This window comes from Leuciscus leuciscus (genome assembly GCF_965113295.1).
Source record: "Leuciscus leuciscus genome assembly, contig: HAP1_SCAFFOLD_748, whole genome shotgun sequence".
Classification (NCBI taxonomy): Eukaryota; Metazoa; Chordata; class Actinopteri; order Cypriniformes; family Leuciscidae; genus Leuciscus; species Leuciscus leuciscus.
Window position 1 is genome coordinate 16,293 of NW_028117992.1, and position 7,230 is coordinate 23,522.

Here is a 7,230-nt window from a genome sequence, read left to right on the forward strand (position 1 = left end):
GACAACGCAGCGATGAAGTGCCAACTAGTCTCTCCCTATGGAGGATCCCTTTACCACTCTTCAGATAAAGCGTTGTCGGGAAAATTTGTTTCGCATACCTACCCCGAAGTGACAAAATCTACATTGTTAAAAGCACTATATAAATGAAGATGACTTGACTTGACTTTTATCCACATTCTCTACTAGGCCTACTTCACCATCGACCGCCTGTTCACTTTCATGTGTTTTGTTGATATCGTCTTCAACTTGTGTTTTCTGCGGGCATTCCATTTTTTTATGTCCGATATTACCACACTTGAAGCATTTCAAATGATTGGTGTTCGCATAGATCATGATTTGTCTTCATGTCTAACCCGAAACGAGATATCTAACGCCGGCGATTCTAAAACCATAAACAGCTGCCGCCTAAATGACAGCACATGTTTTAAGGCTTCCACCCCAGGTGGCCCCCCTATAAGATGTCTTGTGATTGGTTCATTTTACGACCAATCAGTTTTATAGACTCTACTGAAGTTTGCTTCAAAGAATTGCAGCGCCAGATAAACAACGGTCGTCGCAGACTTGGACTTTTACTTTATCAATCAAGAGTGGGAAGTCAAGACACCAAACAAAGAGCTGCCAGTCACCACCGAAACAGAAGTTTTAGTTCCAGCTGTTTTAGTTGAGGTCTGCCTTTTTCAACTGTTTTCCTCTATTTCTGCTACTGTTTTTACAGTGCTGCTGCCAACTCTCACGCATTCACCGTGAGACACGCAATTTTCATACTCTCTCACGCCACACAACCATTTTCTCACGCACAGAAAAATCGCAAAGCAAAGAGGACACGGAGACCGACACACTAGACAGAACAGGTTACTTATGATATACAAAAATCTCAGCTCTCAGATTCTGTCAATTTTATTACGAAATTCAAACAATAAATACCGTTTTGGCGCTTGTAAATGTTACGTGACAGATAGTAATAGCTAATAGTAAAAAAACTTGAATGAACACTGAAAGATACAGTACAACTTACCGAAATGTATATTCCTCATACATAATATAGAAAAATCTGTGTTTTTCATCAGCGTGAAGAGGTCAATAACATAGCAGAACAATTGTCACATTTACCTCAGGAAAGCCATTTAATGAACATAATATAGGCTATAGCACATAGTTGGCAAGAAAAAAAAATAGCTATAGAGAGTATTTAGCTAAATATGTGTTCTATATTACATATTTATTATATTTTTACTTATATCATTAAATAAAGTTGTTATTATAATAATAATAAAAAAACGCATTATATTTAATTTGAGTTATTTTTAACCTTAAATAATAGCCTACTACCAGCTGATAGGGCAGTATGTTTACAGCATTAGGTGAGTTGTTTTTTTCTTGAGGAAAAATAACGCCTATCTTGTATAGCCTACCTAATATTTATCCAAATGAGTCAATATTAAATCAAATCGCAATAACTGAATTGAATTGAAATAATAAAAAAGCGTAGCTTACCAGAAATTCCACCATGTAAACATTGTAACATGTTGTCACTAAACTTGTTAGTGACAATGTTAGTAAAATGTTTTTTGTATTACTTATTTTTTTGTCTATTTATTTATTATTATTTGAAAGAGATTGTGAATAAAACTACTGTATATTGTAATGGCCACACTACTTATTAAAAGAAAATAATTGACATCGTTTCTGCTTCTGGGATTTTAAAATTGCTCATTATTAAAAAAATATATATATTTTATAAACTTGTTAGTTTTATGAAAACACAAAAAATAATAAACACTGGCTCTCAAATTTAACTTAATGGATATATACAGGGATGACAAAAAACTAAATGAATCAAAATGTGCTTTATTACTACATTTGTTTACAAGTAACTTTATTCAAGTTAAAAAAAAAATTTAAAAAATCAATAGGATTTACGTAATATACTGTAGAATTTAGCTCTTTTTTTTTTTGGTCACTGGCGGCCACCCCGTTTGGAGGCAGTGCCCCAGCATGGCCCCCCCCCCCCCACTGAAAATGCTCTAGACACGCCCCTGCCACAAGCACGTTCTCGACTGTCACACTAGCGTCAGGCATATACACCTGACTCCATGGCGGAGCGACACAGATGAGACCTCCATCTCAGCCCTCCGCCACGAGGAAAAACCTTTTACCTGGCGACTATTTTTCCTCAATTCTAAAAAATTCGAAATAAACCTATAATTCAACAACAGCAACAAAAAAATGAAAAAAGATAAAGAAAACAAGAATAGTAAAGAAAAACTATCCCCAGAAACGCTCCTCTCACCTGTGAGACGCTCACATTCCCCAAACTCCCAGCATGCACCGAGAGAGAGAGCTGTATTATTACATAAAAGGGCATTTCTCAAATGGGGTGTGGGCAGTTATATATAATTTGTAAATAAAGTTTATAAATATTAGAATATATATACATACACATTTACAAGTCATTACATGTTATCAATCCTTTCTGCCAAATATGTTTATGAAATTTGTTAAAAAATTTTTTCATTGTGTGTGTGTGTGTGTATATACACAAATGGAAGCGATCAAACATGCCGGTCCGTACCGACTGCTGTCAGGGCTCGTCGTTGGCCTGCAAAAATTTAAATACTGGCTACCAGTTTGTCAGCTATTTTGGACTTAAAACCTACATAGTAGGCAGCCTACATGTGGTCTAGGTAACCAGCTCACTATATTGTGAGAGTAGCCTATGAACTTCAGCCCATATGCTGTTTGTTTGCTTGTAGGTAGCCAGCCTACCATGTAAAATGTCCAGCATAGGCCTACTATGTGTCTAGTTTACTTGTGTGATTGCAGTGCTCATTGTGCAATGTGTCTAATATTGCATGTCAGTGAATCTGGATATTTAATCGGTATAGATCCGTTACCCATTTTTAAGGAGGGCATCCAGAGAGAGTCGTATCTTCATGTTTGAGTCCAGATTAGTATTTTCAGAGTTTTTTGTTGAATGTTATTAACTGACCCACATTAGCAGATCTGTTCTGGTGGTCTGGAGTTGTGCCAAGTACACCATTATAGTGATTTTATGAAAACCCTTTGCTTCTGACCCACAGCATGTGACCATGGAGGACTAATGGACTTAATTGGGCAACTAATTTATTGATCTGCATCTCAGTTGCTGTGTGTCAAAGGAAATATGACACTGTCCGGTATTTATCTTGATATTTGTGTCATTTTCCTGAAATTTCTTAAAGCGACACTATGTAACTTTTCAACCTTCATAATATATTTCCAAGATCCTTGTGATGGTACATCAACTTACAATAGGTTGAATGACACGTCTGCCATAGCCTGACAGGGTCTGTATCGCTTTTACTGGTACTATGTAACTTCGGGGTTCGGGTAGTAACCAGAGCACAAAAAGAACTACAAAATTCGACTGCTTTACGGCATACGTCACTTCCCCCACCACTTCGTCAAATTTGGACGTGAGAGGCCAACCAGCGTTTGTTTTCGGCTTTCGTGCGTATGTTTTTGTCATGGGGGTTGTTTACACCTGGCCACTTCATGCATTTTCTCAGATCGGATAGCTATCCGATCGTGAAAAGTCCAGGTTTAAATGCCCTCCGAAACGCATTTGAGACGGATTTGAATCCGATCCCTCAAACCACTTCAGGAGGAGATCTGAGACGCATTCCAGACGAAACTGGACAAGTGTAAATGCATATGGTTGTTGAAACCACATTTGTAAATTGTACTCCTCCCAAAAATGCAAAAAAAAAAACAAAAAAAAACGTGTGAGAGCATGTTATAGGCTATATGTTATATCCAGATATGACGACGCGCTGGAACACGCATCACCGCAGATGAGCAACTGCATCAAGCCAACGTGCAAACTATCGCAAATCAAAGTGAAAGTAAGTCGTAGACGCTTAACACACAATCTTCATCATTAAAAGTAAAGAAACGAAATGATCTTACCAGGGCTGTTACTGCTCTCTCTTATTGCGGTCTTTGATTTAGAAATTTTAGCTGATGATCTATAAAATGCAGCTCATATCTGTTGCTTTCGGTGACGTGCACTCCATTAAATCTGCGTATAGCGCGAGAATTGAAGATCGAATTTAAATCCGTTTTGCAAAAATACATTTATGTGACCAGGTGTAAATGGAATCGTTTTGATAAATCAGATAGCTATGCCTCACGAATTAGTTTGCCAGCTGAACTCAGGTGTTGTGAGGTGTATTTATCACGTAGTCCTGAGGGATATCAGACGACGCTGTTGACGTTGATTCCTGCGATTATCATGAGAACAGCTTTCAATATCTCACATAATTATCATAAATAAGCCTAACGTAGAGGTTGTAAATAGTGTAAACGAGCACAATTTGCAAACTATTATGATAAATTGCAATAATCATGTCTAATGACATCATAACGGCCAATGTCATGAAATAATGCGACGTACATTTAACTTAATTGATGTTATCTGGCATTTTGTAATGTTTACATTCCAATAAAAACAACACAAATTAAATTATACAGTAGGCCTAGACTATAGACTATTTACTTGTGATTTAGTTGCAATCATGTAAAAACATTATAATATAATATATTTACGACAGTGCAAGTATTCCACAACGACTCTAGGGGGTCGCTGTTTGACAAAAACACAATTTCTACATATATATATATATTCTTTTTTTCTTTTTTTTTTATCAATCTTCAAACAAGTAGATTCAAAATGTTAATGCAAGAACAAGAATGATCATTTTCACTTATATGCACCAATATAATAGTACAGAGTAATAAACATCATTATACTGTTCAAAAGTTTGGGGTCGGTAAGATTGTTTCAATGTTTTTGAAAGAAGTCTCATGTTCACTAAAGCTGCATTTATTTGATTAAAAACACAGTAAAATAGTAATATTGAAAAATATTATTACAATTTAAATGAACTTTTCTGTTTTAATATATTGTAAAATGTAATTTATTACTGTGATCAAAGTGCATTTTCGGCATCATTACTCCAGTCTTCTGTGTCACATGATCCTTCTTATATTTATTATAAATAGAAATATTTTGTAACACTATAAATGCCTTTACTGTCACTTTTGAATAATTGAATGCAGCCTTGCTGAATAAAACTATTAATTTCCTCTTTTTTTTTATCTTCCTGAATGGTAATGTATATTTTTATTAAAACATTCCAGTACAGTATATGATACTACATGCTTCAGCAAACATTTTTGGGTTGGTATGCGAGTGAATAATTGAATCAGAGTTTGAATCAGTTATTTTAAATGGACACTTTGAACTTATTCATGGAAATGAATTGGACTTGCCAACTTTAATGACATAAGTTTAAATGATAGACGCTATTACAACATCACGTGACAAGGAAGTATATCACAGTCTAATCAATGACACACTCTTTAGAAAACGTATCGGCCACATAAAAAGTGCATTGACATCATTGTGATATTCACGATTTTATATTTCCATGAACATTTGTGTGAATATATCATTGTGTCACTCATCCTGCTCTATTGCTCTCTGTAGGAATATCCCACTCTCACTACATTCTTTGCCGATAACCGATATATTGGTCGATAAATCTAAATCCGAATTTTTTTTGAGAGCCTGATCACAAAAACAAAAGTCTCACCATTAAAAGCCACGTCCAAAGCACACAATTATAATGTTCTCATTATCATTTTATGTAGCCTATATGAAAGACTTGCACTGCACGTTGCACTTAACTGTATTTTCCTTTTTTGAAGTGATTCAAATCATATTTCAAGCAATTGAAAACCATCACAACAGTGCACAGCTGAAGGAATATTTATCGGCTTTAATACATTGGCCAAATTTTCTTATTGGGCCGATATCGATAACTTTAAAAATGAACATATATCGGCCGATACGATATGGTGGCAGATGTATCGTGCATCCCTACATCAAATGAAAGACAATAGTTTTGGACCCCACTGAATTTCACTGTGCAGATAAAACTAGTTGTAAACATTCTTCTTTCAAAGAAATTCAGACGTTTTATGCTTTTCAACGTCAGCTGTAAACGGTCTAAGAGGAACTGTGAGAACCCATTACTGCTGGAGACGCTACGACAGCACATTCCCAGTCAGTCTGCTCTGAATGAGTCCGTGAGAGTCACTGTGAGTCATCAGCAAGATCTGTGCGCATGTGTTTATGTCAAGTCAAGTCAAGTTTATTTGTATAGCGCTTTTCACAATACAGATTGTATCAAAGCAGCTTCACAGTATTAAATAAAAATAATACAACAAGGTTTGTTTCAAGTGGAATTTATTGATTGATAAAATTTAATTAAATATCCCCAAAATATCCCCAACTGAGCAAGCCAAAGGCAACAGTGGCAAGGAACCAAAAAACTCCATCAGGTGACCTAATGGAGAAAAAAAAACCTTGGGAGAACCCAGGCTCAGTTGGGGGCCAGTTCTCCTCTGGCATTTATGAGCTAGAGGCCGGATTGTAGTTTGAACTGTAGGATTATATGAATGCCTGGCTGAAGAGATGCGACTTTAATCTAGTTTTAAACTGGGAGAGCGAGTCTGAGCAACGAACAGTATCAGGAAGACTATTCCAGAGTTTTGGAGCCAAATGTGAAAATGCTCTCCCTCCTTTGGTGGTTCTGGATATCCTAGGTATGACCAAAAGCCTTGAATTATGTGTGTGTTGGTCTCTCACCCTTCCTCGGTCTCATTAATGATGTCACAGATCTCCATGTTGAGTGTCCAGTCTTCATTCTGCAGGGAGCCATCTGTGGCTTTTTCTGTGAGAAACAAATCACACACGGATCAGCGGCCGACTCAAATACTGACGCAAACTCAATTATGAGTTCCAGACACAGGACCACGTCTAGAACTCAAATCCACAGGGTTTCCCTACGTAGTGTTCACTGCTCACTATTCCCTGAGCACGGGGTATCTGTTAGAGTTCACTTCACTTGACAAAATGTGTTCATACGGAACAACACCCTGCAGCAACATCAAACATAGAGATAATATACATCTATAAATATAGTATAAATATCATACTTTTTTGCATGTACTGTATAGATCAATGTGTATTAATATAAATATACATTTATTATACATTTCAAATTGAGTGATCTGAAAGGTCTGTTGCGATGTTTGAAATTAAAATAAATGCAATTGGTTATATTAGATATTACTTTCAAACATTTCAACATTTGTAATGAGACGTTTGTAAACTTTGTTTTT

At 36.2% G+C, this 7,230-nt stretch overlaps 1 long non-coding RNA gene across 1 annotated transcript; it reads right to left on the reverse strand.

Moving 5' to 3' along the window:
* Positions 1-3,215: 3,215 nt before the first annotated feature.
* LOC309491942 lies at positions 3,216-4,596 on the reverse strand. Its single transcript, XR_014203375.1, has 2 exons — positions 3,408-4,596; positions 3,216-3,328 (listed from the first exon to the last, which is right to left on the reverse strand). It is a non-coding gene; the product is annotated as an uncharacterized lncRNA (long non-coding RNA).
* Positions 4,597-7,230: the final 2,634 nt, after the last annotated feature.